The following is a 16,272-nucleotide window of genomic DNA, read 5'->3' on the forward strand; positions in this document are numbered from 1 at the left end:
CAGGATCAAAAGAGTATATACTGTATACTTATACTTAATTATGAGGAATTTAATTTAATGTTGAAACCAAAGCAAAATGTGTAAACAAAAGTGTAAACAAGACTATTAATAGAAGGTTTTAGATCTCAGTAAAGATGGATCCTCAAACTGAAAACACAGGCACTCAGCAGACTCTGCCATGTTGGTGTTCAGTCCACCAGGGGTCAAATAATGATCATAGATCACCAACAGTAATTACAATTAGGTTATTAAACTTCATACTTAAAGACTTCAATATATACTTTACTTTTCCAGACATTTAAACTTTAGGATGAATGTTATTTTCTTGCTGTAAATCACTTTGGATAAAAGTGTCTGCCAAATGAATGAATGTAAATGTTAGGGTAAATGAAAAAAGGGGCTACATCCATTTCTGTCTGTGCAGTATCTAAAAAAACGCACACTTTGGCTCTTAGCTTGGCAGGCATGCTGGTGCCCATGGTCTGGTCATCTGAAAGGAAAAGGGCACTAAAGGAGAGTCGAAAAGAGAGAGAGAAGGGAGGAGCGTGACGGAGATGGCCCCTTAGATGTCACACTGTAGGAGATGTCCACCGCCTCCATCTGCTTGGTGTAGTCTTCATCAAACATTTTGAGAATTAAAACAGTGCGCGACAGACTAACAATAGGTAAACATGTTATTTTGTAACTTATGTTATATGTTTAATATCATGGTGGTGTCATAACATTTTCTCCTATAGCAGATAGTGTGTGGCGACAGTTTAGGGAAACGCTGCCTTAGAGGTTTGACCTGAAGGGGATGTCCACCCCCTCCATTTGCCTCGCATAGTCCTCATCAATCATCTTGACCTGCTCTGGAGTAAAATGGTTGGTCCAGTCTCCAACTTCCCCTGCAACAAAACAGAGTTGTTACTTTGGAAATAGAATACTAATTTGTTCAGCATGTTAAAGTCCATTTGAGTCAGAGATTATATCACTGTGTGTAGATTATATCATATGTGTAGACAACTGTCATATTGGCGTTACAAACTAACTCCATACATTTCTATGAAGGATTCCTAAAGGCTATGTCGAGCATGCCTTTTTAATCGTTTTTATCCAGCCACAGTGAGACAAAGAGCCAAAGACAACAGCAGGCAATGTCACCTGAACCAACATATGCAATACTCTCAAATGTTAAATGGACATTTCTCTCATATGATTATATTTATTCTCTATGTATTATTCACTTTTATCTCTTCTCTAAATGTTGATCTTTTGAGCTTTGCACAAAAATTCCTATGTACAGTACTGTCCGTGCGTGTACAAATGGCAAATGAAAATCTCTCTCTCTCTCTGCTCTAGTGTTCTGCAGTACAAGATTCAACAGTTTGATCTCAAAGGTGTTTAATATAAGTCCTGATTGGACAGTGGTTCCAGGTGGACAGTGACCTTTTCTCATGAAGGGAGAGATGGACTGATTGTACCAGCCAGGTACGGCTGAGTAGTTGGTCATGGGGTTGTCCTTCATGACCTTGAAGGATGTCAGCTGCACTATGCGATCTATGATGTCATCAGAGAGCGATAGGTCCAGGTACTGCATGATGTGTGTGATTTCCTGCTGAGGATTCTGGGCAAAGTGAGAATATTGGTTGGTTTGCGAGTGTGTGTTTCTTGTATACTCTAATACCAACAGTACACACAATCCTCATGAATTGAGCTTTGGTGTCTCATACTTTTTTCATATCTTCGTTATCTCCTTCCAGTAGCCTTTCACATGGTCATACCAGGAACCATAACTCACTAGAAGCACGGGGAGAAAAGGTTACCAGGAGAGAAAAGGTAGCCATAGAGTCAACAATCTATGCGTTTGTATAGGAAAATAAGTCCCGATGTTTGCTCTGCTTTCTTCTAATTTTGCCCTTGTGGGTAGGCCTATGTGTGGCCTATTTCCTCCATGGGCCCATACTCACAAAGCTTTTCATATTACTGAGTACTCCAAGTCACACTTAAAGTTTTTAACTGAAAGTTTTCTTTTACAAGCTATTCAAAAATCTCCTGATACTAACTTATAGTAAGGAAAAATGACAGCTCGCAAAATAAGTGAAAGGCTCTGTTGCTATGGTTGATGTCAATTCTGATGCAGTATTAATATTCATCCATTTCCCAATTGCAAGAATTGGTAATAATGTAGCCTACAAAGTACTTTATACACGCCTAACAGCCTATATGAATTTGGTCAACTTTATACAGCCCTAAAAAGACTAAATTTACCTTTGGTTTACTTTTAGTTCACCATTGTGTAGGACTTTAAACAGCGTGTGTGTGCTTTACCATCAGTAAAGCATAATTGTGCTTCATTTGGCATTATAATCCAGCTCCTCTAATGCTATTGTTTTGACAAGCATACCAATTTACCTGGTTCTTGCCCATCTGAAATAACTCCTCTAGCTTTGCTGCCTCCATCCCTTCTATATCCATGATGGCCTAGAAGTCTTGAGTTAGTGAATTAGCTTAACATTGTTTGCTGGTAACCAGTAACAAGTAGAAGTTCTGTAATTGCTGCGTGCGCAAACAATATGTGTGTGTTCCAAGTAGCTTAGTGTGTAATTCTGCTTCATAAAGTTGAACAAATGCATTTGGTTATTTTATATAAAAAAAAATATAAATAGCCTACAGTCAGAGTTGGAAAGTTATGGTATGCCAACTTGGAGTGAATATACACATGGGGGAGAGAACGAATGTGCATGTATCTGCAGAGAGCTAGCTCGCTACTCCCTCCCCCTCCCTCCCATGCAATTGAAACTCTCCTAAACGTGCATCTCGTCGGTTATTGGTTGGAACACTTTGTTTTGCCTTTGAGTGATCGCCAACCCTTGTTGGTAGCAATTGATTTTGTGTACAGATGTCGGAGCCTAGGCTAGCCTTTCAATCAGTGAACACAGGAGGTGGCTGAGAACGATGACGTTGAGGTCGTGTGCTAGTATGAGCATGACATACGTCACGACCAAACGTTAGCGATTGGTTATGGCAAATCCAGAGTGGCTCTGGGCAAATCCAATAGTTTTACACTTCAACAGAGTACTCGCCTTCAAGGAAGTTAACGCTTGGCAATGGAAAGTGGCCAGACTCTCTGTACATTATGAAATGTACAAGAGTATGGTAGGACCAGGCTACATGTAAAGTGCTCACTGTGCCATTTATTGCTTGGGGTATGAGGGAGAGGGCGGAGCTACAGAAGGCCTCAGGTCCAATAGGGCGCTTTGAGGAGTGTCGTGTTTAGAGACTCTCACTCACGGTCTCCCTTCATGAACTTCCCACGGCCCTGGCGCAGGCAGATGCAGGCTCATGCGGCTGAAGTGGTAGTAGCTGACGAGGTTGTCCTTTGCATTGCGTGCCATATAGCCATCACCTGAGAGAAGAGAAAGCCCCGCAAAAAACACATCAACAAAACTCACATCAGCAAATATATCTTAGAAGCATGACATTAAATCAATAAATTATATAACCAATGGATTACAGATATTCAGTTTGATATCCTTGAATGTGCTCCCAAACCAATCAAAATCAAACCCTTCCCTTCTGTGCTTCTACACCAACATGTTGATTGGCTGGAATAATGTACTTCACTGCCACTTTCCCATTTACAGTGCAAGTTTTTTTTTTACAAACAAACAAAGAATAGCAAATGATAAGAAATAATAATTAGCTAAATCTAACATTTCTATTGGATCAGAATTATCGACTGTACCTTTAATGCCTTTCTGGTTGTATGAGGGACCTTTACAGTAAATCCTGCATGTTATTTAAACAATTTTGTTTAGCTACTCTTGTGTTAATTGTGCGCTTTATTATGTTAGTGACAAAGAGGCTGTCTTCACCAGTTAATCCCACTCTGTACCGTACACCTGTTCTATAGGCCTACTTCACCAGTTGAACCCACTTTGTGCCTTACACCTGTTCTAGAGACCCAAGTCGAACCCACTCTGTACCTTACACCTGTTATAGAGGCCCACTCCACCAGTAGCCTGGCTAACGCCAAACCTCATCTCATTGAGATGGGGTCTGGGAACTACATGTACATTTTCTCGTATTTGAAACGTGGTTTACGAATGCCCAGAGCCGTTTATTGGGCGCTACGAATGTTTATCAAATGTGTCTGTACGTAGCTCATAACCTCTTCTGTGTGTCATCATCATCGTCTTGCTGTCCCCCCTCCGTTCTGTGATTGGTTCCTTCGTTGAGGTGAAAATGAAGTCCATGGAATCCAGGCTGCCTAGCAGCGTGAATAAAATTGCACGCGTAAGGCAGCATGGGAAAACCCAGGCTACTCCACCAGTTGAACCCACTCTGTACCTTACACCTGTTCTAAAGGCCCACCCCACCAGTTGAACCCACTCTATACCTTACACCTGTTCTAAAGGCCCCCCCACCAGTTGAACACGCTCTGTGCTTTACACTTGTTCTAGAGGCCCACCCCACTAGTTGAACCCACTCTGTACCTTACACCTGTTCTAGAGGCCCAAGTCAAACCCGCTCTGTACCTTACACCTGTTCTAGAGGCCCAAGTCAAACCCGCTCTGTACCTTACACCTGTTCTAGTGGCCCAAGTCAAACCCGCTCTGTACCTTACACTTGTTCTATAGGCCCACTCCACCAGTTGAACCCACTCTGTACCTTACACCTGTCCTAAAGGCCCACCCCACCAGTTGAACCCACTCTGTACCTTCCACCTGTTCTAGAGGCCCACTCCACCATTTGAACCCGCTCTGTACCTTACTGTACACCTGTTCTAGAGGCCCACTCCACCAGTTGAACCCACTCTGTACCTTACACCTGTTCTAGAGGCCCACTCCACCATTTGAACCCGCTCTGTACCTTACACCTGTTCTCCCAGAATCCCTCGGGCACTAGCTGGATGGGCAGGTGGGTTTGGATGACACGAGGAGGGTCCATCTCCCTCAGAAGGTCGAGACCTGCAGAAGATGGAGACGGGTTAAGGAGGGAAATTAACAAGACTATACTGCTAGACACAGAATCACTGAGGTGTTTTTTTTTTTTTAAATAATAATAATTTCAAACAAAATAATACAGTTAATGTATGCAAGAGAGTGTAAGCTATTATTGTGTGTGTGTGTCTGTGTGTGTGTGGGTGTGAGTGTGTGTGTGAGAGAGAGAGTCTGTGTGTGTGTGTGTGTGTGTGTAAGGCCAAAATTTTGGGCCAAAACAGGCAAATGGCTACCCCCCCCCCCCCCCCCATCTCAAACAGAGGACTTTCCTTCACTACACAGGGTGCCAGGCCAAACTAATTATCACACAGTGAAAACTCAAACCAACAGAGTAACTGGTTTGACGGTCACTTCAGAAATCTCTGTAAATGTATGTTGTGAATATAACATTCATGTTTGGTCTTGAATTAATACTTGTAATGTGGGCAACAACCTGATAATGGCTTCATCATAATCTAATGCAGTGTTTCCCAAAGTCTGGGTCGCGACCCACGGGTGGGTCGCGCAGGAGATTTTATTTGGGTCGCCTGCGTTGTGTTATAGGCCTAACTGATACCATTTGTCATTTGATACCAGGAAAGCTAAGTTTTCTATTAGGATGTAGATTGTTAACTACCACAGTCACGGTTTTGTCATAAAAGCTCATGAAACTGGCGCATGAAACTGGGGGACGAACGCATCGCAGAGGGGGTGCCAGCATGGATATCTACCTCTCAAAATGAAACCGTTCTGTGGGGCGCCTGCCATGTACCTCGCAGTTGCAAACTGCAAGGGACATGAATCCGCCTATTTGCACGAACATTAATAGATACCAGCTCCTCAACTTTACCGATTAAAATCTAGTGACCGTGCTGTCAACTAAAGCAGACATCCATAGACCGGACATAAGGCCATTCAATTTGCATGCAGTTTCGATTGCAGATGCAATCTTTAAAGTTAATAGCAACCTCCTCACATTCTTATTTCTGATTTAAAATGCACAACAGTGCATTATATTAGTCTACAATTAAAATGGGCATTTTAAACACTATTCCTCTCGTTTTTTACCTCGCTAACTCCAAAGTAAAGACGCATTCTTCCGGCTATTGCGCAAACGCCTCTTGTTCTGATATAACGACTATACAATATAATATAATACAACAATACAATATAACGACTTGAGTTATTTGCTGTTTACATTGGAATTGACGTCCACAGTGTTATGGACTCATTTGTCTGCAACGCAAACGTAGCCTACAACATTTTTTTTTTAGAAATACATGAACAGCTTACTATGCTGACGAATGACGACTGCGCAACATGCGAGAATTTCCCCTACTCTCGGATGCGCATTAAAGCGTATCTTTTCAGTAGTAATTTCCAACTTTTCACGCTGATGGTGCTCAAAATCCAACACAACCGTGTTCAAAGCAGGGATCCTATAGCAATGTATGGTTGGGAGAGGCATAGAAAAGTTGGAGAACCTGTGGCCTAAAACAATATTGGTGGTTGCAGGGTAGATTTGAAGTGAAATGGGTCGCGATGGTCTGTCATTTTTAAAAAGTGGGTCGCCAGAAAAAAAGTTTGGGAAACACTGGTCTAATGTATCTGGGCGATTCTACCGAATTCGTGCAAATTGCTGTCCCAGACCCTAAAAAGTAATTTAAAAAGCATTTATACAGAAAAATGTTACATATTTATGAAGATCTTTTTATTATCTATTAAGAACTAAAACAATATTTGAGGTAGCATCAAGCTTAATATATATAAAATCATCATGTTTAGGGTACTTTCAATTGAGAGGTGGCTGTCCCAAACCCTAAGGCCTAAATTTCACCTTATGAAAAAAAATATGAAATCATTTTTGTAATTTTTTCCACTGATGTTTTTCTAAAGATCTTTTAAATACCTATGATAAAAGCAATCGAAAAAATATATTTATTGCATAATTTTTTCAAAAATCATAAATTATTATGTAAAAAATGTTGTCCCGCATTTTTATGTCACAACCGAAACACTGTAAGATTTAGCCCATAGGATGGTAATGATTTTAGCCACACCCCTCCATTTGGACCAGGAAGTGTGTGTGAATCCCTCTCTCTCCCATGGCCACATGGTGAGTAGATCAGTCCAATAATTTTTGAGTAAATGCATTCAAAAGTCTCAAAATCAGGCTGGAACATTTAAAAACGTCACTACCGAACACATATTTTTTTCAATTAATCAAGTTGTTTTGGTTGTTTTTTTTTTGAAAATGTAGTTTTATGTGTATAAATGTTCAGAACTGTGCTATCTAACCATGTGCTGACTAGCATCTTTGAGATAGGCTCAAAAATATATGTTTTCGTCACTACCGAAACAGTCACAACCGAAACATGTATTGAAGTTTCGGTTGTGACGAGATTGTTTCGGTAGTGACTAAATGGACCGTTAGGTCCTATATTTTGGTAAATCAGTGATATTTCCAATTGCACATTTATATAAATAAAATATAGACAAATATTGAGGGATGACTCAATATTTAAGAAAGGAAAGTGAAAGAAATCATTGTTCAACTGCATATTTTTGCAGAAGCATTAGTTAGGAAGACTGAGGGCCCTATCTTACACTCAGTGCAATTGTTTTCCTAGTTTTAGGTCAGCGCATTTTATCATTATTCCGCCAGACACCCATACTGTGTGATCCTTGCACACCCACGGGTGTATCGATGAAAAAACAGGGGTGGTCAGACATTGATATGATCACAAATTGCTATTTTGACGCCACAAAAAATGATAACACCACTGACCAAGGAAAGTGATCTAAAGTTAAATGGGCATTATTTCAGTTATTTTGAGGGTGCACTGTCAGAGGAGTCTAACAGCCTGGTAAGACCTAAGCCAGTGTTTCTTGAACTGGGGTTTGGGACCCCCAGGGGGATTGACAAAAATATGGGAGGGGTTGCGAAATGATTTGCAGAAGGTGTTCAGACCAACATGTTTAAAAACTGGGATATTCAGTAGCCCTAGATATATGGTTACAATTCACAGTGTTTCCATAATGTTCCTCCGAAGGTGGATGCTTTGTTTACACAAACTCAAATCTCTATCTGCGCCTCTTGCAACGATAACTTCAAAGATGCTGTGCGTAAGCTTACCAGTGACAGAACATTATGCAGCCTTTTCTTGCCACAGGACTGCCAGTTATACATTGGATGAATGCTAGTTATCTAAACAATAAATCAGATTGTCAAAGGCTTGGTTTTGATGTTGACATAGCGTACCATTTCTGCCTCTGCCTCCAATGCCAGTCTTGCAACATTTTCCAAAAAGGAAACCAAATTTCATTGGCTGGAGAGAAGGGGGTCTCGAGACTTGGCCAATGTTTTTTGGGGGTCGCCAGTCAAAACGTTTAAGAACCACCAACCTAAGCAACAAGTCCCTGGCAACGCAATTCAAAGTCTGTGCTGGTGTGCTTAGATGAATGTCCTTAGCATTTTTTAACATTCATTGGAATGTTATCGGGGTGTTAGGAAGCGAAGTGCATGAGCATAGACAGTACACAGACACATATATACTCCATACACCTGGGGACGCTGGTTTGCCTGTGTAATCTGTGTTGTGTTGAACCACGTAGCTCAACCTGTCACTCGTCTGGAAACCCGCAAACAGCAGCACATCGGATCAGGAGCATGCTAGCATTAGCAAAGCAAAAGCCCAGGCTGCAACACTACTCTATAGGCGTCTGCAGGGAGGTTTACCAACATACTGCACACCTACCGTTACACTCCTAAAGCCCCCTAAACCTCACTTCTGATCCGGGTCATGGTCCAGGATTCCTACACAGTGGACCACCCCTCCACCCTTGTTTTGTTTTCATTGTTGAAATTTGGGAAAGAACCTTGTCTTACATTTAAAAAACAAAAACTGAACTGCAGATTTGCCTAACTACTTTGGCTGTCTGACCGAGTGGGTCAGAGTTTAGGCTGGCTATGGACGAGGCAAAGCGGTGTCGCCTGGTTTCAAGCATTCCAACAATAGTTCCATACATACTTTCACATTTTGTTTTGCACACTTTCACATTTGTGTGAGTACCTAGTAGAGGTAATTGTTGATTTAAATAGTAAAAAAAGAAATGTGTTTGCTCATCCAGATGGTGGTACTGTGCCATGGTACATGCAGTAGGCCTACTTGCTTTTAGGGAATGGGAGATGGCACTCTTATTGTTTTTCTTCTGATTGGTTATGGCATACCTACGGAGCCCAGGAGGTGTCATTGCAAGATATGTTTGTGTATCGAGAGAATGTGCGCTCATTTTACTAAATCGTGCACACGTTTTACTAAATTGTGCTCTCAATTTAGTAAATTTTCCGCACAATTTAGTAAAACATGCACACGATTTAGTAAATTGTGCGCATGTTTTACTAAATAGTGCGCTCGTTTTACTAAATTGTGCTTTAGATTTAGTAAAACATGCACACGCACGATTTAGTAAATTGTGCGCACGTTTTATGAAATTGTGCGCTCAATTTACAACAATTAAAATGAGAGCACAATTTAGTAAAATGAGCCACTATATAGTGTGCACGTTTTACTAAATCGTGTGCACGTTTTACTAAATCGTGAGCACGATTTACTAAATTGAGAGCACAATTTAGTAAAATAAGTGCACAATTTAGTAAAATGAGCCCACGCTTTCTGGATATATACCAAAAAATACCTTGCAATGACTCCTCTAGGGCTCCGTATATACCTGCCGACATTTAGCTTTTAAAAAATCGGGTTTTGGGTTGCCAGGTTTTATGACAACAGGATTGAAATTGAAAGTAAGTCATTGTGTTGGCTATGTGTAGGGTGCATATCATACCCAATTTGGCAACCTGGGAAATGTCAGACTAACAGAAAAAATGAATACATCCGTGATTTTAAAATTAAGTTTGATGGTCATGCAATATTCTGGGAGTTTCCCCGGGAGAAATAACAAAACGGGTGTGCGCCGGGAGATGACCTTGAAATATGGGAGAAACTAGGGAAAACGGGAGTGTTGGCAGTTATGGGTTATGCGTTATACCTAACAAACATTCATGCTTAAAGGGATACTCCAGCGTAAAAACAACCAAAACAAAATAGCCTTACACTTCGACGGTAGTGTCCATGGGCATCCTACAGATAAACCGATAAACCCTAGGTAGTTTTTACTTTGAAGTAGCCTTTCAATTAAGGAGCGAGGGACATTATAACAATCCTTTTGAACAATGCACCCGCTGTCAAACTAGGAAAAGTGAACTAGACACTCCCTACATACATCTGAACCATATGCTTCAGATCATGCGTCTTAGGTTATCAATATAGGGCCCTGAAGGTAACAAATTGAACACTTAAATGAGATCTGGAGGTTATGTGTTCTTTGAGAAATTGTCAACATGTTAGATACTAATACTTTTAAATGTGACCATTTTTGAACACTTAATAAATCTTTCTTGAAGGATTATAAAACCAAGCATCCCAAGCATTCTATCTTGCATCCCATAACACCCAAACTATCCATCAGCAGTGAAATATTAAACAGATTTCTTAAAAAAAAATATATATATATGTCTGTTAAATGTGCTAGCTGCATTATGTGCAACATTTGTGACTTATTTGTCATTTTTATCAACACAAAATACTGGCAGTCTGATGTAGTAGTCACTACCGAAGCACTACCGTCACTACCGAACATGTGCTGTCACAACCGAAACATGGGATGTTTTGTTAAAAAAAGATTATATCTAATCATCTGACAAGATAACAGGGTGGTGTTTGGTTAAATATATATTTATAGTAATACATCCTTAAATTTGAAAATGGTATGATCAACTTTATGCGTTTTACAAAGAAATATTGTTTTTAAAATGCAATTAATCTCATAAATGACCTTTATTTTGTGTTAAAAAATATTATTATTATCAGTTGAATCATGGAAATGCTTTAAGAAAATTCAAAAAAATATATTTAGAAGGTATATGTAAAGAAATTCCTGATAGGTTATCATAAAACTTCTTATTTTGTTAATTTTTATTGTGTTTCGGTAGTGACACATTTTGGGAGAAGGAAAACATTCCAAAACTGTACAAAAAGACAATATGAAATTAAAATGTCCAATTATTAGAAATGTGTACCTTAGATGTTATACAATGCATGTGAATGAAAAGTTTTGGGGAAAAAAGACACTTTTTTCAAAATGTTTCAACCTCTGAATTTGCACGAATTCGGTAGAATGGCCCATCTATGCGTAGTTGTAGACTAAGAACTACACTGTGTGAGATTCACAAGCCTCACACCTACACCTATTCACCAACTAGCCTATCCAATGATCTACAGGCCGGATATAGGGTCATCATGCACATTCAGATGATCTTTGGGATAAAGCAGGATTGCTCTTGGCTTCTCTTGGCTCTTCTCTTGATTCTTACTGCGGCTGGGGGGAGGTCACGCTGACCTCCCTCCCTCTCTTTTCCTTCTCTCTCTTTCCTTATCTTTCTCTCTTTCCTTTTATCTCTCCTTACTTTTGGGTTTGGTCTGTATTTTACTTTATGTTTGATGGATTGTTTTATCTGGTGTATTTGACATTCCAACTTGTTAACTTGTTAAGTTTACATTTAAATTTGTTGTTTGGTTAAGCTTACTTTGTTTCTTTTGTTCCTTTGTTACAGTATGTTTACCTACCTGAGTTTTACTTCATGTTAAGTGATATTGGTCACATTTACCTTTATGGTTTTACTGGTTAATACATTGTTAATTCACCCACCAATTACATCTCTCATCTCGTATGCCATGCTGATACTCTGTTATAGCTGATAACTACTTGGTAATTATTCAAAGTCGAGTTCTTAATTTTATGGAGTCAGATTAATTGTGCATGGTTTCTCATAATATAACCATTGCTTCACCAGTCTGTCCTATTGTTCATACACATGTAAACCTTGGACAGCCAACACCATTCTCATCCGTGAGTAGTACATTGTGCCCTCTCCTTACAAATGGTGATCCCAACGTGATCTCATGTCGCAGTTCTCCTTTCCTGTGAGTGTGTGTGTACGTGTATGTCTGTGTGTGTTTGTGAGTCTCTCTGTGTACGTGTGTGTGTGTGTATGTGTGAGTGTGTGTATGTCTGTGTGTGTGTGGGAGTGTGTGTGTGTGTGTGCAGCTACATGTGTGGGTGTGTACTGCACCTGATGGAACTGAACCAGTGTGGCTTTCCAGGAATGGCATCCTGACTAGTGTTGGAGCTCTTTTTGATTGAGTCCACAATCTCCTGAGTCCAAGTAGTTCCTGAAGGACTTGAAAAGTTAGGGTTACTTGCACACAGTAGCCTAACTCAAATCTACACCTTCTACAACCTACAATCTACAACCACATGATCAGCTGTGATAGACATGTGTCAAATGTGAAGTCCTATCATTTATCCTCATTTATGAAACGTGTGTACCGTACAACATAATTCAGGCGTAGGACAGGCGTGTGATCATTTCCACGAAAAGCATGGCATTTATCAATTTGAACGCGAGCGGTGGCTACCAGGGGTACCAGTGGGGTAATTTACGAGATAAAAGTAGGTTACATTAGACCTGCAGAAAGTCATTAGTTTCTGACAGCGCTACTCGACCAGGGTTCGACCAAGGGAAAACACGTTCTGGGAGGGTGTTTGGCTCGGGGTCATGGTGCAAAGGACCCTAGGGTGAAATTACTCCGAACCATCGCTTTAAGACTTTTCCTGCACATTTGTAACCTACTAGCCGTAATGACACATTTGATGACTTACACGTAGGATTGCCATATAGGCTATGTGGATACGATTACTTTCTCTTCGGAAAACATGGCAACAGTCATAAATAATTTTTTATTATTTTCAAAGGGTAAATGGCAGTGTCGTATGATTTTGTAATGAATGTATTTCTATCCTCCTGACTACCAGAGTTAAATTTTGTCCTCTCTATTTGTAAACTTGACTATCTCCCAGACCATGCATTCTATTGAGCTAAATCCTTTTGTTCTCTACAGAGAACATTCAGGACTTTTAATTGATAACAAATGTATGGGGGTGGGGTTTTGGGAACTTCCTCTTTCTTTTTTAAAATGTCCTTGTGGTGATGGACATATTAGAAAGCAAGATACCACATTGTCCGTCGAGTTCTATTAGGTGGCATCGTAAACGCGGCCGCCATACTGCTGATGGCAACATGTTTACTGTCTATGGCAACACTTGCCGGCAATCAGAGACACCTGTCTGATTTCCAGTCAGAGTCTTCTCCATTGGCCTCCATTTATTGTTGCCCCCACCAAGATGGCGGCGCTATTTCCGTACATTCTGGAGCCCAATGCGGTATCTAGCTTTCTAATATCTATGGTGATGGACGCCATTTTCCAGGAAGAAAAAAGAGGAAGTTCCCAAAACCCCACTCCCATATGAATTAAAAGTCCTAAATGTCCTCTGTAGAGAACAAAAGCAGTTAGCTCAGTAGTAGGCTATACATGGTGTGGGAGATAGTCAAGTTTACAAATGTCCTCTAGAGAGGACAACATTTAACTGCTAGTAGTGCGTTCTTAAATAAACATTTTTAAAATAAAGTCTGTAGCACTTAAATCGCTATATAGTTTCCCGGCTTTCTTGATGACACTTTTCTAGCTGTCAAAATTGACAAGGTTCAGCTGGACTTGCAACATCTCTCATGGCCATCTCAAGGTCACAAGTGTTCCTCTTTTGGACGTGGGCCTATAATGCACCTCCATGTTGTATATTCTAGGGGTGAGGCCTTTAAAATGAGCATAGGCCTATATGGCGTGATAGTTTACGCTTGTTTCCAGCTGCCACATTTATCAACACATGTTTATTGCACTGGAATTGGAGAGATACGAAAGTTTCATGGATCACACGTGAGTGAGCCCTGTCATAAGATGATTTCTACACTCAGATCTACGCTGGTTTCCACGCTAATAAATGAGGGCCTATAGTGTTTTCATTGACATGCCCTGGGTGTGCAAGGTTCATTTGACAACTCGTCAACTTGTGCTCATGGGGGAATAATGATCATTGCGTGTAAGCTAGCAAAAGAGACTGGTAGCCTCGACACAAATACACTGGAGCCCCTGTAGCTTGTTGAAAGAGGATGTTGCAAAAACTGCTAGCATTATGGACAAAACCACACATCTGCTGCATGAGCTAGCCTACTAGTCAGACAACAGAGTCTTTTCACCTGGAGGCTGCTTCAACTTTGCTGTAATATAGACTGTTATAGAAAGTCATTCCTGCGCACTGACTTTACAATTAGGCCTACTCCCCTTTGTGCAGAGAGGAGAATCACTCTGAGAGACAATGCTTACATTGAATTGCAAAGAATATCCTGAATTCTATTTTTATTTTTAGGTTATTTTACCTCTGTTTATAAGTGATAGCCTACATGTTAAATGATTGCTGCTGTAACACCATCACCCACACACAAATTCTCACATCCAAAAGAGAAATATTTAATTCTACAATCACTAAGTAACACGTCTAGAATACAGTTTTTACAGATATTAAAGTTTTACTGTAGAAGGAAGGGATGCTTGACATTTGAGTGTTAACACAGTCACCTGATTTGGGGTAGGTGCAGATGAGCAGATCGGACGGGTCCGGACGGAATGTCGACACAGAGGTAAGGTTTTTTGCGAAGTGCTCCACGATGGGTACACCACGCACCTTTATCAGCGGCAGAAGCTGGCTGGCATCTTCCTCTCCATCACATCTGGCGTTGGCTTTCTCTACTTTCTGCTCCATCTCGGCCATGCACACGCACACAAAGAAAAGTGTAAAAAATGTTATGGCGCAGTGAAACACACTCTGAAACTCACTCGCACGCACGCACATAGCCTAATGAGTTAGGCCTATATTTTTGTAGGCCTATATTGAGGTTTGTGATTGTGAAGCATGCAGTTGCGTGTCAAGTGTAGTCTAAAGATATTGTCTAAAGGGCCTGTGTGCACACCCGCGCTTTCAACGTCTTTGACTCCCATAGTAGGCTATCGTCTTTCAGCGAAAGTGGGGATGCTTTCCCCCCGCTCGCAACGCCCCTGGAGAGCTCAGCTTTGATATATGGTGTTGAGTCGGATTTTCAATAATAATAATAATAATAATAATAATAAATAAAAAAACGAACAAAAAACGTTGTCCATGCCCTCAGATATAGCCTAATACACCATTGACTGTAGAAAATGATGGGCTACGCCAGTGGTTCTCAAACTTTTTCTTTCATTCCCCACTTTGATCAAGGGGCATTCTCGAGCCCCACCTGTCCCTCATCGCTCTAAGAAAGTGGTAGCTAGGTCAAGCCTAAAATTGTCAAGTTTATTGAAATAATGACAAGTTCTAAATATATCCTCTTCAACAGAGTTAAAATCAGCTGGTGCTGCAGATATAATAATAAATAAATACATAACACACATATTTCTGTTTTCCAGCAACATATAAGGAAGCAGAGGCCATTTTACAGCATTGTATAATATATTCAATGAAATACCAACATGCTGCATTAAATGGATCCATAATCCAGTCATACTGAGCACTGCTGGTTGGGAAATATTTTTGAAATAAACTTTGCAGGGATGTGATGTAGGCCTACTGTTTAATACATGGGATCACAAGAGTGCCTCCCAATCAGACGTTTCAGCGATTTCGCTCAGAAATCTCAAAGGCATAATAATGTCGCGATCGAGGCGCCTGTCATAGGCCTACTCAAGTTTTTTTGGTGAATGCAGTAGGCCTAATCTTATTTGCTAGGTGAGGTGCTTGTCTTTGCCTTGTAACTGGACATTTAACTCAAATGTATCGCTAAGATATATCAAATATATCGCTAAGATAGGCCTGCTTCGTCAAGAAATTTTCATTAGTGAACGTGCTTGCAGATTCAAACATGCGCTCTTCCTCCAAGAAGAGGCGACTCGAAGCTCAAACACGCGCGACAGCACTTTACCTCGGGAAAGCCACCTTACCTCGCTGTGAAACAGTACAGCCTTTTGGTCAGCTACCATCTCTTCGCAGTGCGGAGAATATACGCGCTTTTAAGGGCCGGGTTTTGATGAAATTCACCACTCTCACAACAACGTTAAATCTCATGTAGGTCGGGACTAACTAAGCTGCCTTGACACGAGCACTTAGCTGTGAATAACACAGTGCGTCCATTGCGCATCGGGTGCTACCTTGGCCCAGGCTACAGATAAAAAAATAAATAAAAAACTCAGTTCGCGCCCCACCTGGCATGTCTCCGCGACCAGTAGTGGGTCGCGACCCACAGTTTGAGAAACGCTGGGTT

General features: G+C 40.7%; 1 pseudogene; it reads right to left on the reverse strand.

The window, feature by feature from the left end:
• Positions 1-774: 774 nt before the first annotated feature.
• Positions 775-14,741, reverse strand: LOC143109278 (sulfotransferase 1C2-like; annotated as a pseudogene).
• Between the last annotated feature and the right edge of the window lie 1,531 nt (positions 14,742-16,272).

Source organism: Alosa pseudoharengus, unplaced genomic scaffold (genome assembly GCF_046254945.1).
Source record: "Alosa pseudoharengus isolate Yale_2024_CS ecotype anadromous, Long Island Sound unplaced genomic scaffold, YU_APseudo_1.1 YU_APseudo_1.1_scf_7, whole genome shotgun sequence".
NCBI classification, from domain to species: Eukaryota; Metazoa; Chordata; class Actinopteri; order Clupeiformes; family Clupeidae; genus Alosa; species Alosa pseudoharengus.